Source organism: Triticum dicoccoides, chromosome 3B, assembly GCF_002162155.2.
Source record: "Triticum dicoccoides isolate Atlit2015 ecotype Zavitan chromosome 3B, WEW_v2.0, whole genome shotgun sequence".
Lineage (NCBI taxonomy): Eukaryota > Viridiplantae > Streptophyta > Magnoliopsida > Poales > Poaceae > Triticum > Triticum dicoccoides.
In genome coordinates this window covers 659,946,936-659,965,132 of record NC_041385.1, presented here as the reverse complement: position 1 = coordinate 659,965,132, position 18,197 = coordinate 659,946,936, and the positions used below count along the sequence as shown (strand labels likewise).

At 39.9% G+C, this 18,197-nt stretch overlaps 2 pseudogenes; both read right to left on the bottom strand.

Annotated features, from left to right (window-relative positions):
• Positions 1-10,944: 10,944 nt before the first annotated feature.
• LOC119279768 lies at positions 10,945-13,685 on the bottom strand (annotated as a pseudogene).
• Positions 13,686-13,913: 228 nt separating this feature from the next.
• On the bottom strand, positions 13,914-18,035 carry LOC119279767 (annotated as a pseudogene).
• Positions 18,036-18,197: the final 162 nt, after the last annotated feature.

Below are 18,197 nucleotides of genomic sequence, written 5' to 3'. Positions count from 1 at the left end.
ATAGTTACCTCTTTAGCCTTGTTATGGCTTGCTCCTGTGTCCTCCTGCTGATAATTAGTGTCAATAAGATGGTTCAAAAAGGAGCCAAGAGAGTCAAGGTCTACCTCCGACTCAGAAGAATCTTCTAGATGAAGCAAGTCAGAGGCGATGGCTTTCTTGTGCTTCTTCTTGGCAGCTTCTTTCCTGACGGCTTTCTTCTCCTTCGTGGCTTTCTTTGCAGCCTCATGGTCATATTTGACCTTCCAGAATTTATCACCTGGCTGTGAGAGTTAGCAAGAGGTATGAGTATGGGTGAAACATCAAAAAATCAAAGTAATGTGTTCATATGGGCGGCTTACCATTGGAGCCGGGTTAGCTTCGCAGAAGGGGGCTAGGCCCATCTTACCACAATCCGCTAGGCTCTCGTTCAAAAGGACTTCGTCATATCATTGATGACATCTTCAGGTAAGTCTTCAGGGTTGTGCCATAGAGGATCATCCTTTTTGCCTGTGTAGGTGCACATCAAGTCGGGGCGGTGGCTCAATGAATGACCCGCCAAGCGAGCCAAACCCGGACTAAGTCGATGCCAGTTAACCCGTTCCCCAGAAGAGCTTTGATCTTAGCTAAAGTGGGGGCGAGTGTTTTGCATTCAACGGCTGTAATCTTGTCAGGAAGCTGGTGATTGGGCCCAAGACGTAGAGCACAAAAACTGGGCAGAGGGTTCTCACCAGCCGGAGTGGTGTTTTGGCAGTAAAACCATGTCTGATTCCAGTCTTTGGGATGACTCGGTGGGTTGGCATAAGGAAAGATTACGTCCCTACGACGCTGGATCGAGACACCACCAAGTTCTAAGCTCTGGCTGTTGGCGCACTCATTCTGGCGGTTCAAGTAGAATAGCTCTCTCAAGAGTAAAATGTTGGGTTCTTCTCCAAGATATACTTCACTGAATACTTGGAAGTTTCAGATGTTAGACACAGAATTGGGTCCGATGTCTTGTGGGCGAAGGTCAAAGAAGTGCAACACATCTCCGAAGAATTTTGAGCTGGGTGGAGAGAAACCCCCGTTCATGTGATCCGTGAAAACGATAACCTCTCCCTTTTTTGGCTGAGGAAATTCCTCCTCCGGGTTAGGAGCACGATAGGACATGATTTCCTTCTTCGGCAGATAGCCGGTCTTCACAAAGTCATCATGTGTGCTGTCTGTGACAATGGATTTGACCCAGTTGCAAGAACTGGGTGCTTTCGGTGCCATTGTGATGAAAGCCTAAGACAGAGTAAAAAGTACCGGTTCAAATTTAAGCCGGAGAGGAAAAAAATATTACGGTGCATATTCAAGATGGCAGCTTATGAAGGGGCCTAATGGTATAAGGATAATTATGTCAAGATTATTTAAGCCGCCATAGGCTATAAGCCGTTAAAAGCTGTTTAAACCACCATGGGTGGTCAAGGTTATCAATTGAGCATTGCCTCTTTAAAGCCAGTGATAAGAGTCGCCATGGCTAGATGGATCTAACACGTACAGATTTTTGCCTAAGTGTTGCATAAACAAGTTTCACAAACTGCAGCTATTATTTTAGATCAAATGGCTGTTCAGAAAAGTAAAATTTCTAGACCTAAAAACATGGTAAATAGGAGTTCATGCATTCTAATGAGGGTTCTTTACAAATAAAGAGGATCTGCTAGTGCCTAAAATGGATGCAAAACAGCTACCTCATGAGATCTATGCTACTGTTGGATCAAAAGAAGCCACGGCAGAAGAGACACGAAGAACTGAGATGAACTACGAACTGTACAGAGGAACTCGTTAACCCTAGCATGGATCTAAGATGCAGGAAGGGGAAAACTTACATCAGTAGATCTGTTGCGGAGGGGCGCCCCTGTTCTCTGGATGGATTCAGGTTGATGCAGCGGCCAAAGTCGATGGAGACGAAGGTGCGCTGCGGCAGCGGTGGAGCTCGAGCGACAGTAGGGGGCGAGAGGAAGAAGACGAGGAAAGGGAAGAATGAATAAATACCTGGTTGGGTCTATTTATATGGAAGGACCACTAAAAGAGCGCGAAAAATGAGGGGGCCAAAAACATAAGTTATCCAACTACAAGGATGCCTCGATTTTCGGGATGGTCATCAAGATAAAGATCCGTCGGGATACATTGAACAAAACGTGCATTTATGGTAGGTGACGTCATGGTGGGTTACCACAAATCCAGAGGATGACATAATGGCGGGTTACAAAAATTTCATAAGTAAAGAGCAGAAGATTTTTCTTAAGTGTTGAAGATTGACATGAACCAGTCCAAATCAATTTGGGGCCTAATGTTGGGGATATAACTATTGGTATGACCCGCCCAGGATGGGGCGGGTTCTATCTACAAGTATTCTTGAAGCCCAAGATCAAGGTTGAAGATTGCGGTTTATTAAGGGCCCAAAGCCAAGAGGCGACTTAAGGCCCGTAGTGATAAACCACCATATGTATGTGACTTGTATTGTAAGGCAAGAATAGTTAAGAGACCAAGCCGGACACTGTTTATGAGTCGGCCTGGACTCTGTGAGCTGCTGGGCGTCGACCTCTATATATAAAGGGACGAACCAGCGACAATTCAGGGCAGGTAACATCAGATCGAGAGCTAGGTCAAGTGATTCCGCTCCCTAGTTATCGAGTCATAAGCAATCCCACTCAAAACTGGATCATAGGCTTTTACCTTCACCGTAAGGGGCCGAACCAGTATAAACCTCACATCCTTTGACCCGATTAACCCCTTTAAGCTTCCTAGTTGTGATGGCTCCACTACTAAGTCCTTTCACTAGGACATCTGACATGACAATTCCACGACAGTAGGTATGGTGGACTCTCATGGCAAAACTGGTTTAAGGGATGTTTGGAAGCACAGGTAGCATTTCTACTTGGTGCAAAGAATTTGGGTAGCATGAGAGGGAAAGGAAAGCTCAACATGTTGGATGATCCAAGAGAATATAACTTCTGTTCGGATATAAGAAAACATAACCCATTAAGTTGTCTTCCTTGTCCAACATCAACTTTTTAGCATGTCATATTTTAATAAGTGCTCACAATTACAAAAGATGTCCAAGATAGCATATTTATATGTGAAATCTCTTCTCCTTCAACATTCTTTCATGAATTGTTCAAGTGAGCAATATTATGTTTGCTAACTTTCAATAAATTTACCACCTATACTTATTATGTGTGAAGTCATTACTCCCCATGGTATAAGCATAAGAAACATATATAAATTCAGATTTATGATATTTAATTCATTCAAACATTTACTCATAGGATATAAGTGAAGCACGTGAGTAAATGAGAAACTACTCTAAAAAGATATAAGTGAAGGACAATGAGTAGTCAAATAATTAACTAGCCATGGGAGGACTCTCTCTCTCTCATTCAAGATTTTAGATCCAATGATTTTATTCAAACATCAAGTAGAAATAAAAATATGCTCCAAGAAAAACACATATCATGTGACGAATAAAAATATAGCTCCGAGTAAGTTATACCGATGGTTTTGAAGATGAAAGAGGGGATGCCTTCCGGGGCATCCCCAAGCTTAGGCGCTTGAGTCTTCCTTGAATATTACCTTGGGGTGCCTTGGTCATCCCCAAGCTTAGGGTCTTTCCACTCCTTATTCTCGTCATATCGATATCACATCCAAAACTTGAAAACTTCAATCACACAAAACTTAACGGAACTTCGTGAGATGGTTAGTATGATAAAGAGTAAATCATTCAGTTTGGTACTGTCGAAGACAAGATTCATAATTGTTCTCACACAATGCCTACTGCACCATATCATTTATACAATTTATATTGAATAAATGATATGCCATAGAAACTAGAAAACAAGCAAATTATGCATTGAAAACATAATCTGCCAGAAACAAGATAGTTTGTAATGATCTCAACAACAACCGTACTTCTGCTACTCCAAAAATTCTGAAAAATTAGGAAATCCTAGGAAGTTTTATATAAATCTTGTGTGAAAGTTTCAGATCAAAAGCACGCTTCTGTGATGTTTTAAAATTCTAGCAATGAGTGCAAAAGTTTCTGTTTTTCAGCAAGATCAAATCAACTATCACCGTAAGCCATCATAAAGGTCTTACTTGGCACTTTATTGAAACTAAATCTATAAAACATGATTACTATAGTAGCCTAATCATGTGAACACACAAAAACATTAAGGATAAATATTGGGTTGTCTCCCAACAAGCACTTTTCTTTAATGCCTTTCTAGCTAGGCATGATGATGTCAATGATGCTCATATGAAAGATAAGAATGAAAACATAACGAGAGCATCATGAAGCATATGACTAGCACATTTAAGTCTAACCCACTTCCTATGCATAGGGATTTTGTGAGCAAACAATTTATGGGAAAAATAATCAACTAGCATAGGAAGGCAAAACAAGCATACCTTCAAAACTTTAAGAACATAGAGAGGAAACTTGATAGTGCAATTCCAACAAGCATATATTCCTCCCACATAATAATTTTCAGTAGCATCATGAATAAATTCAAAAATATAACCATCACATAAAGCATTCTTTTCATGATCTACAAGCATAGAAACTTTACTACTCTCCACATAAGCAAAACTCTTCTCATTCAGAATAGTGGGAGCAAACTCAACAAAATAACTATCATGTGAGGCATAATCCAATTGAAAATTAAAATCATGATGGCAAGTTTCATGGTTAACAATATTCTTTATAGCATACATGTTACCACAATAATCATCATAGATAGCAACTTTGTTCTTATAATCTATTGGAACCTCTTCCGAGATAGTGGAATCATTATTAACTAAATTCAAGACCTCTCCAAATCCACTTTGATAAATATCATACTAAGATTCAACACCCTCCAAAATAGTGGGATCATTACTTCCTAAAGTTGACACTCTTCCAAACCCACTTTTGATGATAGTCTTATTCATACCCCAAAAGATGTAAGTGATGTTCATGGAGCATTCTACAATTAATATAGATTAACCAATATCCAAGCTCAAAATATATAAGTGAAGCACATGAAGCATTCTATAAAACCATACTCAAAAGATTTAAGTGAAGCACAAAGAGCATTCTATAAGGTCACACTCAAAAAATGTAAGTGAAGCACATGAAGAATTCTATAAATCAATGACTGGCTATCTCCTACTAGCATGGTTCATAAAGAAAAAGAAAAACACAAGGGACACAAATCATGTGAACAAAACAAAAACCGAGGTATACCGATAATTGTTGAAGAAGAAAGATGGGATGCCAACCGGGGCATCCAAAGCTTAGATGCTTGAGTATCCTTGAAATATTTACTTGGGGTGCTTGGGCATCCCCGAGATTGACCTCTTTCCTCTCTTTATTCTTCTCACATAGGTAACTCCTCGTTCTTCGAACACTTCATCCACACAAAACTTAGCAAAAACTTTGTGAGATCCTTTAGTATAATAAATCAAATTACTACCTTTAGGTACTGTTGTAAACTCATTCCAATTTCATATTAGCATTATATATATTGTATTCCAACTTCACCATGGTTCATACCCCCTAATATTACCCATAGATTCACCAAAATAAGCGAATAACACATACAAAACAGAATCTGTCAAAAACAGGACAGTCTGTAGTAATCTGGAAACTTCTTATACTTATGTAACTCCAAAAATTATAAACAATTAGGACAATCTAAAAAAATGTATATAAGTATTGTTCCAAAAGTTTCAGAAGCATTTGATATTCCAGTAAAAAATATAAATTCACGCGCTACAGCCAAAGTTTCTATTTTTGCATCGAACATAGCAAACAAGCAATCTAATCATCCTAAAACCAAAGCTTGGCACATTATTTTTATATTAAAATGGATATATACAAGGGGACAATTATTTTCAGAGAAACTTCCATGAAAAATTCTGCATTGTTTCCATGAGCATGAACACAAGTGTTAAAGGTCGACCCTCACTTATCCAATGCATAACTTTCCAATCACTTCTCTTTTTGAAAAAAGTTTTTAGGCAAAAGCGGCAAGTAATAATTTTTGTATTTTAATTTTTTAATTTTTTTGTATGTTTCACCCACAACTAAGCAAAACAAAAATGGAAAACAAAAACTACTTAGTGAAGAAAGCAATCAAGCACACACAAGAATATCAACCTCACGCTATTGCCCCCCAGCAACGGCGCCAGAAAAGAGCTTGATAATCCCCAAGTGCACGAAATCATCATAGCAATTTCCAAAGGTGGAAGTGATAAGTATGGACCGTCGAACCCACAAGGAGCTAAAGGTAAGATCAATATTCTCTCAAGTCCTATCCACCACTGGTACGACTCTACGTACACCGAATGTTTGCTTCCAACTAGAAACGAGAAATAAAACTATGTTGTGGGTATGAAGATGATAACTTTGCATGGTATCATATAGCTAAAGTATAAAAGTAGGTGCTGTTATCATTACTTAGAATATATTACTAAATATTATAAATAGCGATTGTGGAATAATGATGGGTCGGTGTGCAGAGTTGTCCTAGGCAATTGTTAACAAGACCGGTAATCATTATTGCAATTTCATATGAGGGAGAGGCATAAGCTAACAAACTTTCTCTTCTTGGATCATATGCACTTATGGTTAGAACTCTAGCAAGCATCCGCAACTACTAAATATCATTAAGGTAAAACCCAACCATAGCATTAACATATCAAGTCCCCTTTATCCCATATGCAACAACCCCCTTTCTCTTCTTGAATCATGAACGTATTGCAGCACCCTACAGCGGGAATCCCTCACGTGTGCATGGCACGAAAGGCACCATAGGACAACACCAAAATAAAATATACTACTCAAACTAATCTAGATCATCAATCAACCCAAAGAGAAACTAAATCTACTCAAAACATCATAGGATGGCAACAAATCATTCGATCATAATATGTGGCATAAAGCACCATGTTCAAGTAGGTGATTAGAGCAGGGTGCGGGGGAGTGGACCGCTGAAAAGAGATGAGGATGGTGATGATGATGGTGATGTTGATGAAGACGATCACCACGGCGATGATTCCCCTCCTGATGGCACTTAGGCGCCACTTAGAGAGAGGAGGATAGGTTCTCCCCCTTGTGCATCCTCCTTCATGGCCTCCCCATGTATGCGGAGAGGTTCTCCCTCTGGTCCCTAGCCTTCATGGCAATGATGGCCCCTTTGAGATCCTCTCCCATGGCCTCCGATGATGATGGCCCCCTCCGGCAGGGTGTCGGAGAGGGCCTAGATTGATTCCTCGTGGTTCTGGAGGCTTGCAGCGGCGGAACTTCCAATCACTCTTCTGTTCTGGGTTTTTTTTGATTTATAGGAGGGGTTGGCGTTGGTTTCACGTCAAGGGGGCCCACGGGGAGTCCATGAGGTAGGGGGCGCACCCTAGGGGGCGCGCCCTCCACCCTCGTGGTGGCCTCGGGACTCCCCTCCGGTAGCTTTTCGTTCGGGTATTTTTTATATTTTCCAAAAATATTCTCCGTTGATTTTCAGCGCATTCCAAGAACTTTTATTTCTGCACAAAAACAACACCATGGTAGTTCTGCTGAAAATAGCGTCAGTCCGGGTTAGTTCTAATCAAATCATACCAAAATCATGTAAAAATATTATAAACATGGCATGAATAATTCATAAATTATAGATACATTGGAGACGTATTAGCTCTCTCCCCCCTCTCATGGTGGCGCCGGAGTGGCACCGGGGCAAGGATCGTGATGGCGATATACATCAACAACCTTGCTACTGTCAACACCAACTTTCTCCCCCTCTATGCAGCGGTGTAACCTCTCTTTTTCCCGCTGTAATATCTAAACATGGTGCTCAACACTATATATTATTTCCCAATGATATGTGCTTATCCTATGATGTTTGAGTAGATCTGTTTTGTCCTATGGGTTAATTGTTGATCGTGATTGGTTTGAGTGTATATTTATTATGGTGCTGTCCTATGGTTCCCTCCGTCTCGCGCAAATGTGAGGGGTCCCCACTGTAGGGTGTTGCAATACGTTCATAATTTGCTTATTGTCGGTTGTCGGAGTGGTTGAAGCCAGAACATGGATAAGTGGGTTATTGCGTATGGGAGTAAAGAGGACTTGATACTTAGTGCTATGGTTGAGTTTTACGACCTTAATGATCTTTAGTAGATGCGGATGCTTGCTAGAGTTCCAATCATAAGTGCATACAATCCAAGTAGGGAAAGTATGTTAGCTCATGCCTCTCCCTCATATAAAACTGCAAGAATGATTGCCAGTCTAGTTATCGATTGCCTAGGGACAAATGACTTTCTTGTTGACAAAAGCTATCTACTTTTATTACCTTGCAATTTATTCATAGCTTTACTCTCACAAAGTACTCGTAGTTTTATTCTTGCAAAGTAGTTTCATAGTTGTTCTAGGTAAAGCAAACGTTAAGTGTGCGTAGAGTTGTATCGGTGGTCGATAGAACTTGAGGGAATATTTGTTATACCTTTAGCTTCCCTTTGGATTTGACATTCTTATTTATCGAAAAGGGCTAAAGCTATCGCCTATACTAGTGGGTTATCAAAGAGGAGGGCAATCACGGGGTTGGAGATCATTGCACAGCAAAAGGATGCACGAGAGGAGGGCTATCGGGAGGTTATATATCATCGCTCGTCTTGCTCAGGATGACATGAATCTAGCGATTAATGTGGACCACAAGGATGAGAAGATGGTTGGCCAGGAGCACTTGGAGGCTGGCTGCAAGAATGCCCCAATAGTGGTGGAGCAGTATGAGTGCTTGACGCAGTTTGAGCAGGATGCTCAATGCTCCCACCGCCGCCTGGCTCGCCATCTTAAGCGTATTAAGTAGTTTAGTTTGTTTCTTATAGCTACTGCCGAGGATCCGACATTTGGTATTCCCTTTTAATTGAAAACAATATGTTATTTGAATGTTTTTAATCACTAGTTGTATGCTATGTTTTGGACTTCCTACGTCGAGTGAGTTTTGCATGTTCAAATAGAGTGCAACATGCAGAACATGCCAAAAATAGCAACACACAAAACTTGCCAAAAACAGCAACATGCAAAACTTACTTAAATTGGAGTCAAACTTGTAATATTGAATTTTCAAAACTTGTGGTATTGCAATTTTATGATTTTTCCCACAAACTAGTTGACACAAAGGACCCCATGCACAAGGATTTTAATTTTTGAGGTTTTTTCATTTTCATTGATTTTTTCCAATCTGGGGTCAAACTAGCAATGTTGACCATTCATGCAAAATGGTTTGGAATTTCAACTTTGTTTGTGCCCAATTCATACACCACCAATGCAAAAGCATAAAATGATTTTAGCCAATTTTTGGGACCAAACTACATGACACTTGTATTTCATATTTGAGCAAGTTCAGATAATTCACTAGACATCTAGTAAATCAATGAAATATAGTAATACTACTCTGAAATTCAAGAAACTTGGTTACTGGGTTACCAATGTGGTCTACTTTGGATGAAAAATGAAAAGACCTAGTTTTACAACTTATTTAGCACTTCCTTCACAAAAACTTCATTAATCGCACTTGAAAAATAGAAATAATATTTTTTATTACAAAAATTATAATGTTTCTATGGCAACATTTTTCATAATGGTAACACCCATGGTTGTGCCAAATTTGGACATGTTAGCATTGACTATGCAGTGGCTAGGTCCATGTGCATATGCCTTGAAATCCATGCAAGTTCATACTAGATATGCCATTTTTGTGAAGTTTTTTTAAACTTGTGGTATGGCGAGTTCATGATTTTTATCACAAACTCCTTGACACCAAAGGGCCCCATGCATAAGGATTTTAATTTTTGAGACTTTTTCATTTTCTTTGATTTTCCAATTCTGGGTCGAACTTGCAATGTTGACCATTCCTACAAAATTGTTTGGAATTTCAACTTTGGTTGTGCCCAATGCATACACCACCAATCTAAAAGCTTAAAATGATTTTACCCAATTTCTAGGACCAAACTACATCACACTTGTAGTTCAAATTTGAGAAAGTTCAGAAATTTACTAGAAATCTAGTAAATCCATGAAATATAGCAATAATACTAAGAAATTCAAGAAAATTGGTCAGTGGGCTTACATTGTTGTCTAATTTGGATGAAAAATGAAAAGACATAATTTTAAAAGTTATTCTATGGACTTCCTTCACGGAAAAATCATTTCTGGCACTTGAAAAATGGAATCAATATTTTTTTATTATAAAAAAATATTATTCATATGGAAACACTGTTCACAGTGGTAACACCCATGGTTGTGTGATTTCTACTATGCAACTTTATTCTTGTAGACCTAAGGATGGTAGCAAATTTTAGTCAAGTGTATGACCTAAGGTTTATCAATCAGTGGGAGGTGTAGGATGAACATGGTCTCTCTAAAACAACCCTGCAACCAAATACAAGAAATCTCTTGTGTCCCCATCACACCCAATACAATGGCAAATTATATAGTTGCACTAGTTTGACACAGAGATGATGATACAAGTGTAGTGTGGATAGTAGAAATATATTTTTATAATCTGAATAGATAAAAACAGCAAGGTAGCAAAATGATAAAAGTGGGCACAAACGGTATTGCAATGCTTAAAAACAAGGCCTAGGGTTCATACCTTCACTAGTGCAATATCTCAACAGTGCTAACATAATTGAATATGTTGGTGCAATATCTGCCTACCTTGTGTTTTGGAGATTGTTGATAGAAACAGGAATGGACTGATTTGTTTGCTAGTACATACAGATAAAAAAGGGGTCCATACACAACCGAAGAGAATGTTGTCTTCGGTGATGAGTTCGAGGAACTTCACCAAAGTACATCTTTGTTGCAGAGAAGAACAAGCTATAGTTGTTGAAGTAATAGAGTCGAGAAGATTAATGTGAAGAAATCGACACCTCGAAATTTCCTCCTGAAGAAAAGCTTTCGATTCGGTACTATCATTCGGCTGACTCATTATTCTTGATCATGTGGCGGTGGTGATGCTCGATCCTCCTCTTGTAGGACTGAGCGCCCAGGGCGTCGCCGTTCTCCATCATCGCTCTGTTGCCCATGTAGTTCGTCATGTCAGCCTGCATCATGGCGCTCCTCCCGTCCAACGACCCAGGGCTCATGATACCCACCCCACCTTGAGGTGGTGGTGGTGGAGGCACCATAGCCATCCCTGCGTACCCATTGGGGATGAACCCATGTCGTCGCTCATCACCGAGAACATGTCGTTGGTCGGTGCCATTAGGTACATCATTGGGCCAGGTAGATGCCCTTGCTGCACGGAGTTCATCTATCCATGGAAAATGCCAGCCGACACAGGTGTGTGGCCACCGACGCCAAATACTCGGACGACGCTGGCCTTGACAAGGAACTACTGCCACATCTCTCTCCAAGCGTCCCCTACCGGTTGTTGGCCGCAACCGAACCACCATTCCCCATGAATTGTAGAATTGCGCAGTTGCGCTACCAACCAGCAAGGTGGTTTCCAATAGGGAGTTGTCATCTAATGCTATGTGGGCCAAATATCTTTGTATGACATTTCTTTTCTGGATTTCCCATCTTCGTATTTCCACTCTCACTCTTCAACAGTTGGCCCCCACTAGTGTACTTCACTAGCATGCATGACAGTGTGGCAGAATCACTTTTTCTTCTACCACACAATAAATCCAATTTTTTTTCTCCTTAGCTAATTTAAAACATCCATATCTTTTAAACCATATATTCATTTGTGATTTTTTTTATATTTGAACTCCGTATGCCAAAACCTTTAAAATGAGATCAAACTTGAGTATTTTTAACCATATTTAAATTTGAACATATATTTCACATGTCAAAATAATCTATTTCATAATGATACACTACAATTTCACTTCCTGCAGTGGCTATTGCACAATTCAGAACCTACATTTCACTTTTCATGGGCTTCCTTCACAAAGAAACACCTAATTAAATTGCATATTTTTCAAATAACATATTTCACTCTTTTGAAATAAAGTATTACACATGTTCAAACAATCAGTTTCACGAACAACACAATAGAATTTCACTTTCTGTAGTTACTCTTTCATAATTCATAACCTACATGTCACTTCAGACTGGTTTGGTTCAGGAAAATCACATATATTTCAATTACAAATGTTTAAAAAACTTATTCACTCTATTGAAATAATCAGTTTCACATTTATACATTGTAATTTCACATTTGTGCTTAATATTTTTCACAATTCAGAACCTACTTTTTACATTTCACTAACATGTTTCACAAAAATCACATATAATTTAGTTACACATTTTTTAAAAACATATTTCAATCTTTTGAAATAATCAGTTTCACATTTATACATTATAATTTCACATTTTGTGGTTAGTATTTCATAATTCAGAACAAAAAATTTTACATTTCGCTGTCATGTTTCACAAAAATCACATCTATTTTAGTTACACGTTTAAAAAACATATTCCACTATTTCAAAAAATCAATTTCACATTTTTTTGTTACTACTCCCTTCGTCCCAAAATAACTGACGCAACTTTGTACTGACTTTAGTACTAACTTGGTGTAAAGTTGAGTCACTTATTTTGGGACGGAGGGAATATTTCACAATTCAAAACCTACATGTTACATTTCACAAGTGTGTTTCACAAAAATCACATATATTTCAATTGCATGTTTTAAAAAAATATTTTCACTCTTTTGAAATAAACTGTTACACATTTCAAAAAGTTGTAGGTTTCTAGAAAAATATGATGGTTTTACATATTTCTGTGGAAATAGTTATTCAAAAAAATTCTAGTTATATACGTTTGCTTCACATATGGAATGTGAAATGTTGAAATTTAAATGTGTTCGAATGTATTCATGATTGGTCTTGTTTAAAAGGCCTTAGCGCCAGGAGTTCAAATATGTATGTAAAAAAAGGGAACTTATGGTTTAAAAGATAGGGATGATTTAATTCAGTAAAGGTGAAATAAAAGGTTGGATTTAACAAGAGAGAGAGGGAGAGAGAGATAGAGAGCATAGTGTCATATTTCTACCATGCATCCATGCCAAAGACAAATAATGGGGACCACTAGCTATATTTTGATGATGTATACTAGTGTATAGCAGAAAATGAGAATAAAGTGGTCCCACCTGCACACATCTTAATGCAAGCAATCAATGGCGGATTTGTTGCCGCTAGGTAGCATCACCGCGCAAAAAGACTTTCTGTCATTCCCCACCTTTGGCTAGACAGGAAGTTGCAGTGAGGCACACGCGACCTGAGGCTGGGCATGCACCAGTCGGGGCTCCCAGTTGATCTCAGCCCACACCTCCTCTATCGTCTTCCGGCACAACGGGGAGGCAAGGAGAAGGACCCTTGCCAGCATTGGCCACTTCCTCCTGCATCCCTGCCACCTCTGCTTCCACCAGCACCCACCACAGGAGCCTCCTCCATGCCCACCAAGCCATCGCTTGTAGCCAATTGGAACTCCTCGACATTCCATATGTTGCTCATAAACTCATCCATGTTCATGGATCCAAAATTGCGCCCACCTCGCAAACCGAGTATTGCTGCTCATCCAACATCAACGCGAAGATCGAAGACTGCAGCATCTGGGCAACCGTCTGCTCCTCACCTTTGAGAATGTGCGATTGTGAGGTGACTTCTCCCTCAGAGAACTTCATCTCCTTGCTCATCTTTGATGACATCCTAGAAGGTCTCTACCTACGCTCTTGCTTGTGATGTGTGGTTCAGTCTTGTGCGTCGCACCACCCTATTTATAGCCTGCCGCATGAGAGAGGTAAGCATAAATTAAAGAATTAGATAGCTATTAAATTCATGTGATTGATGAAAAAGGTGAGCTATAGATAGATAGGTACATAGTAGATAGTTCGTCTCGTACTGGATAGATAAGGTGCTGCCAAAGTGCCAAAAATTCACAAGATGCAGCCACCGCAGAGCCGCGACAGGGCGCCACCCTTCTTTGTGTTGTCGTTCTCCTTGGACTATTCCATCATCTTCTCCACCATCTATAAAAAGTCGAGACCAAAAGGTGTTACCATCAGCACGCTCACATTAACTGTTTTAAGACTTGCCAATTATGTTCTTGCAAGCAATTGGCAAATTATGGTAAGTGTGGGAGGTTTTTTTTCTTAGAAAAGAAGGATCACCCCCGGCCTCCGATGCACACATCCATAAGAGTATCAGGGTTGATGATGGCTATCATGGTTGCCAAATGAGGGAGCACAACTGAATGCTAGTCGGACCATCAAGAAGCAAGTCACGACGGAGGGGGAAACTGGATCAACTACCCAAGCATTACGATGGGTGACCACCGACAAGTCTCAAGGGATCCCGCATGACCACTGATTTGAATAGCTCAGATTTCACTAGATTTAAGAACTATTTGAATGACTAATATTTCACCTATGCAAAAAAGTGTGCCTACGTGACTAAACTCAACTCGTGTGTCATCTCCACTTGTTCATAAGAGAGGAATGGCGAAGACTCCCACACACACATGGACCACACACACTCAATTACATCATATTAAAGAGCGAGTACACATCAACATATTGCTAACTTTCTTTTGTTCCATTTGTTTGAATCTTCTCACAAACACATATACCTATAAATAGTAACAACAACACAAGTTTACTTGCTTGACTAGATAAACTCTCACATTTGGGTCCTTCTGGGTTTTAGCTACTACTAGTATATTACTATGCCACCCCGGTCCGAAAAGGAAAGGTAACTGTTATGAACATCACAATTCATTCTCATCCTCATGCTAGCATGGCTATGGAAGCTGAATGGCGGGTCACTGTCCACAAGATGCATCTTCTGTCGCACCATGATAGGGCTCCACCTTTCTTGACGTTCACTTTCTCCTTGGACTGTTCCATCATCTTCTCCACCAGTTGTAAGAAAAAATATCAAGAACACAAGGTGGTTTTATCAGCACACACACATTAGCTGTGTTAAACTTAGCAATTTGATTGTTAAAAGAAGATGGCAAGTGTAGGAGGATTGCCACGCGATGGTGGGAAAATGTACATAACATTTTTTTTCTTGGTCAACAAAATTGTCTTCTGCAACAAAACAATGATAGAGTTTAGTAATGGTAAGAACTGAAAAGAAGAAGAAAACTGAATTTTCTCATGGTTTTCACTGGTCAACAGCTCCCTACCTCCTCAGCTTTCAGACGAGCTTTCTCCTCCTTGACGTAGTTCAGTTCAGCTTCAAGCTCCATAGTATAAGCCTGTAGGATTATCGAAGATGGAGTGTGTATGTGTCACCGACCTTGTTACCACTATTGCAGAAATGGTATTGCATAAAAACCAACAATTTTGGCAGCAATGTAAGTACCTGTTCCTAGCATGCGACCGTTCGGCTGACTCATGATTCTTGATCATGCGGCGGTTGGGATGCTTGATGCTCCTCTTGGAGGACTGATCCTCCGAGGCGTTGTTGTTCTCCATCATCGCTCCGTCGCCAATGTAGTTCGTCATGTCAACCTGCGTCATGGCGCTCCTCCCATCCGACGACCCGGGGCTCACAATGCCCACCCCATCTTGAGGAGGTGGTGGCGGAGGCACCACAGCCATCCCTGCGTACCCATTGTGGATGAACCCCATGTCATCGCCCATCACCGAGAACATGACGTTAACCGGTGCCATTGGGTACATAATTGGGCCATGCTACTTCCCCTACTGCGCGTGGTTCATCTGTCCATGGACCATGCCGACCGGCGCAAGATCCGCGGACCACGCTGGCCTTAACAAGGAACTGCTACAGCGTCGTCTCTCTGACCGTCCCTTGCCGGTCGTTGGTTGCAAGCGAATCGCGATTCCCCACAAAATGTAAGTTTGCGCGGTTGCGCTACCTACTAGCAAGTTGGTGTCCAATAGGGAGCCGCCATCTAACACTATGTGGGCCAAGTATCATTGTATTACATTTCTTTTCTGGATTTCGCATATTCGTATTTCCACTCTCACTCTTAAACAATTGGCCCCCACTAATGTACTTCACATGCATGCATGACAGTGTGGCACAATCACTTTTTATTCTCCCACACAATAAAAAAATCCAACCATTTCTTCCTCCTTAGCTAATTTAAAACATCCATATCTTTTAAACCATATATTCATTTGTGAAAAAAAATTGAACTCCGTGAGCCAAAACCTTTAAAATGAGATCAAACTTGAATATTTTTCAACCATATTTAAATTCGAACATATATTTCACAATGATACACTACAATTTCACTTTCCGTAGTGGCTATTGCACAATTCAGAACCTACATTTTACTTTTCACGGGCTTGCTTAAAAAACACGTAATTACATTGCACATTTTTCAAATAACATATTTCACACTTTTGTAATAAACTATTACACATGTTCAAACAATCAGTTTCACAAACGACACAATAGAATTCACTTTCTGTAGTTACTCTATCATAATTCACAACCTACATTTCACTTCAGACTGGCTTGGTTCAGGAAAATAACGTATATTTCAATTACATATGTCTGAAAAAACTTATTTCACTCCTTTGAAATAATCAGTTTCACATTTATACATTGTAATTTCACATTTGTGGTTAATATTTTCACAATTCAGAACCTACTTTTACATTACACTAACGTGTTTCACAAAAATCACATATATTTTAGTTACACATTCTTTTTAAAAATATTTCACTCTTTTGAAATAATCAGTTTCACATTTATACATCATAATTTCACATTTTGTGGTTAGTATTTCACAATACAGAACCAACATTCTTACATTGCTATGTTTCACAAAAATCACATCTATTTTAGTTACACATTTTAGAAAAGAAAACATATTCCACTCTTTCAAAAAATCAATTTCACATTTTACGGTTACTACTCCCTTCGTCCCAAAATAAGTGACGCAACTTTGTACTAAGTTTAGTACTAAGTGAGGGCAAAGTTGAGTTACTTATTTTGGGAAGGAGGGATTATTTCACAATTCAGAACCTACATGTTACATTTCACAGGTCTGTTTCACAAAAATCACATATATTTGAATTCCATGTTTAAAAAAACATTTCCACTCTTTTGAAATAAACGGTTACACATTTCAAGAAGTTGTAGGTTTCTTGATGGTTTTACATATTTCTGTGGAAATAGTGTTTAAATTTTTTTCTAGTTATATAGGTTTGGTTCACATACGAAATGTGAAATGTTCAAATTTAAATATGTTCGAATATATTCAAGATCGGTCTTGTTTAAAAGGCCTTGGCGCCAGGAGTTCATATATATATATATAAATTCAAATAGGAACTTATGGTTTAAAAGACAGGGGCAATTTGATTTAGTAAATGTGAAATAAAAGGTTGGATTTCACTAGAGAGAGCACTGTCATATTTCTTCCATACATCCATGCCAAAGACAAATAATGGGGACTACTAGCTATAGTTTGATGATGTGTACTAGTGTATAGCAGAAAATGATAATAAAGTGGTCCCACCTCCACGCATCTTGACGCGAGCAATCAATGGCACGGATTTATCGCCGCTAGGTAGCATCACCACGCAAAAAGACTTTATGCCATTCCCCACCGTTGGATGGACAGGAAGCTGCGGTGAGGGACGCACGACCTGAGGCTGGGCATGCACCGGTCAGGCTCCTTGTTGACGTCAGCCCACACCCCCTTCACCGTCTTCCGGCACAGCAGGGAGGCAAGGAGAAGGACTCCTGCCGGCATAGGCCACTTCCTCATGCATCCCCGCCACCTCCGCTTCTACCAGCACCCACCATAGGAGCCTCCTCCATGCCCACCAAGCCACCGCCGGTAGCCGCTTGGAACTCCTCGACATTCCATATGTTGCTCATGAACTCTTCCATGTTCATGGACCCAAAATTGTGCCCGCCTCGCACACCGAGTAATACAGCTCATCCAGCGTCAGCACGAAGATCGAAGACTGCGGCATTAGCGCAACCGTCTGCTCCTCACCTTCGAGAATGCATGGGTGTGAGGTGACTTCTTCCTTGCATAACTACACGTCCTTGCTCATCTCTGATGCCATCCTTTCTCTACACTATGGTCTCTACGTGTGCTCGCTTGTGGTGTGTGGTTCAGTCTTGTGCGCCGCGGCACCCTATTTATAACATGCCGCATGCAAGAGATAAGCATAAGTTAAAGCATCAGATAGCTATTAAATTCATGTGATTGATGAAAAATGTGAGCT